The sequence below is a fragment of the Haliotis rufescens genome, unplaced genomic scaffold (assembly GCF_023055435.1).
Source record: "Haliotis rufescens isolate VD_foot unplaced genomic scaffold, xgHalRufe1.0.p SCAF_55, whole genome shotgun sequence".
NCBI classification, from domain to species: domain Eukaryota; kingdom Metazoa; phylum Mollusca; class Gastropoda; order Lepetellida; family Haliotidae; genus Haliotis; species Haliotis rufescens.
The window spans coordinates 2,584,975-2,588,680 of record NW_025964279.1 but is presented as its reverse complement, the minus strand read 5'-3'; positions in this window follow the sequence as shown (position 1 = coordinate 2,588,680).

The following is a 3,706-nucleotide window of genomic DNA, read 5'->3' as shown; positions in this document are numbered from 1 at the left end:
CCGCGCATACAAATTCACATGTCAGAATCAAATGTTGAGATGTGTTTGTGTGCATTGTTTCCAACGCGTATTTTTATATTCATTTCCATCAGTATATAGTTTGCAAAATTATAGAGAAATCATGTTTCAAGTATAACATGGTTTTAAGTCAGAGAAGTTATTCTAATCTGTTGATTCCAGAAGCAAAGTCATTTTGCACCGTCGGGCACGTTATTCCTACTCCCTAAATCACCAAATTGTTATGCTTTCTCCATTTCAGAAATTAAAAAAACACTATAATTATCTCTCCTTATCCAATCAATTAATTTTATAAAAGTCAACGTGTAAAGATGTAGATAAAAGTACCTATAGTGAGGTTGTTCCTCTCCGGCATATAGTAGATTGTACTCAGTGCCTTGACTGGGAACAGAAGAATGCATTCCGTGCGCGCAGCCGGTCCTTCAAATAGGGCGGTAAGAGTTACCTCCCCTGTACTTGTCACTTCAACCAAACCTTCGCTTGAACTTGTCGAATTTGTTTTGGGCAAGACAACTGTTGAAGGTGTTCTGAACACAACAGTTTCCTACAACAAGAGAAAAAAACACACTTTTTTTGCCACTTTCTAATATTTCACTAGAGGTGTGTCGTGAAGAACTGACCTGTCACTTTCAATAATTATTGAAACAGTGATGTTTAATATATTTTAATATGTGGAATAACATTAAGAACAAAACACTAGGGTGCAGTATTTTGTGCACCAGCTCTTATTCATATTTAATCCTAACAGTCATGTCGCTTCACTTTCCATCTGATTTTAGTCTAAATTGTTTGTTTGTTTTCCTTGTTTGTTGTTGACGACGCAGTCGGTAATATTTTTTTCCAGCTAACTGGAGATAGTATAACCTGTATTATTTCTCCATGGACGCTGATGTTGACGTTGACCAATGTTGACGAAGTTGTCGTGAGTGTCAACGTTGTGTTCACGGCGTCGTCGAACACCCCCATGTTGGGGAACACGAACCGCGTCCCTGCGCTCCCCACATAACCGCCTACAGAATAATGCATTTTGAAACAAAATTAGTTTGGATTTTTGTGTTTCTGTATTGCAAAGACAAATATCATCCGTTTGTAAAAAGTTGTGTCTCTCGTCAGGATCCGCTTGCTGCTTGGTTCGAACGCAAACTGGACCTAAACGGGAACTGAATCTATTTCAATTTCAGTGTACACCTCTGGACAGTAACTTCTTTAATAAATTTAGTTCCTCTTTAAGTATAGTAAAGAAGTTGTTATCCATAAATTGTGTCTACTTCGTCATCCGTCAACTTCTAAGAAATTCAAACAATTCATTAATTTTCAAATTCATCACAGACATCCATTGGTTTTAATAATAAACCATTTTAGAAAAACCGATATTCCATATTCTTTCATATAAATGTAAGACTAAGGCCCTACTCACCATCTAACTGTTGAACACTGGCTAGTAACAGAATGGTCAATACGAACTGCTTCATGTCGCTATGCTAACTGATACATACCTATTTCATATTCTGTGTTTTGTCAGTGGTCATGCCGTTATACATGTTATTATTTGCCAGATTATTAACATACCGCGACGTTAACACTCAAACATATTACACAAAACAAACACACATTGATAGTTTTATATTCAATACACTCTACGACGTGCTAACAGCCTTCTATTACAATGTGTCGGAAACAATACTGCGAATACGTCATCATTCTTACAGTGTACAACATTATTCCCTCACATCTCCTTGAGCACAGGGGGCAAAGGATTGCTCCACTGTGCAAATACAGCCACCTGCTATGTATGTACATAACACGCACTTCGATATCATTTGTGTAGCTACACTTGGACCTACACATAACAAATATTTTGGGTCAAGCACAGCGATCAAAAAATAAGATATCCGGGCGGATTTTTTTACAAGATAAGGGACTGGTCATTTATTAGTTTGTGTGTGCGTGCGTGTGCGCGTGCGTGCGTGTGTGTTTGTGCGCGCGAGCGGTGAGATTAAGGGCGTTCCATGTATTTGGGGGTCATGATATATTTTACACGTATTACTTCGATGGTCATGTAAAAATGTTGCATGTATTTGGGGGTAATGAAGATATGGTACATGTGTTTGGGGGTCATGAAAATATGTTACAAGTATTTGGGGGTCATGAAAATATGTTAGGGGAGGGAAGGGGGATCAGGGAAAAGAAATGTGACATAAATATAAGACCAGTGCCCTCAACCTAGCGGAGGTAACTTTGTGGAACGTGATCGATGCGACAGGGAGCATGCCAATCCGGGACAGAATAGATCTCAGTCAATCAAACAAAAGGGAAGGGGACTGGGTAGTTATAGGGGTGTCGGGGTCGCGGCCGGCCCTGTCGCAGCAGTCCGCCGTGTATGATCCACTATAATAGCTAGTGGTGGGTTCGAATCCCAGGTTTGCTTTGATCATGATCCCTGGTCTGTCAGCACCAAACGTCCTCGTGGGTTTCACCAAAGTGGTACACGTCTGAGACCCGCATTACTCCGGGATTTCCTCCCACATCAAGCTGACACGCCTTGATATAACTGGAACATTGTTCAAAGCGGCGTTAAACCCAACTCACACACTCACTGTTCAGACCGCCTCCGTGGTCTAGTGGTAGAGCGTCCGCCCGGCCGCGTCATACCAAAAGACGTTAAAAGATGGTACTTGTTGTTACCCTGTCTGGGGCTCGGCATTAAGGGGCTAAAGCAAGGACTGGTCGGCTCGGAGTCAGTATACTGTGTCTGAGTGGGGTATTCATGTTAAACTGCGGCATGGTATCTCAGTGAGCTAGCACTATAAATCGGCATCAGTCCGGACTAGTACAAGCAGCCACACAAACACATGCACGTTGCTATATAAGTGCAATAATCTTGGACGCGACGTTAAACCCAATTTCACCTCACCTCACCTCACCTCACCTCACCTCACCTCACCTCACCTCACCTCTCCTCACTAACTGTTCAGAGCGTGACCCCGCTGATCAATGTGTGTGTTGTCATACCTGGCTGGCCTGGAGTGAACATTATCAATATTGTTATCAAACACTTGATACTTTATAGGTGTTATTGTGCGACTAATTCCAACAAACAGCTCGAGACTAGCAATGACAAAGCGAGACTGACAGCGAGACCGTTGCACACGTCTTCCCAGAACGCCTGCGAATGTGTTCATAATTAGTTCACGAAACCGGTTTAACAAGTAAAGTTTTTCAACCGCATGTACAGCAGCAAAGCCTTTCCCTATCACAGCTGCAACAAGTTGCTTATGCTGTCTATAATCGTTACAATTAAGATGTTCTTACGACTCAACGTGCATGCTTTACAATGTTACTTAGAATCGCACAGGAGAACACACACGACTCTGTTATGAATCTTATTTGCACCCGTTTACATGCTATACAAATAACAGACTGAGTCATACTGCATATCTTAAAGTGCACAGGTGTGGCGACATTTCGAGAGGGCAAAGGTAATGTCTATATATATATATATGAATAAACGTAATGTTTGTTACTTAGTGTTCTTTTTTCTTTTTGCTTCTTGAAATTAATACATTATGTATGAAATATATTTCAAAATATATTCGTCGGTGTATTTTTTAAACTATTGGAACAGTTGCTTCAGAATCTGTTTCTTTTATCTACGACTGTGACGTAAGATCTATATATAAACATTTAG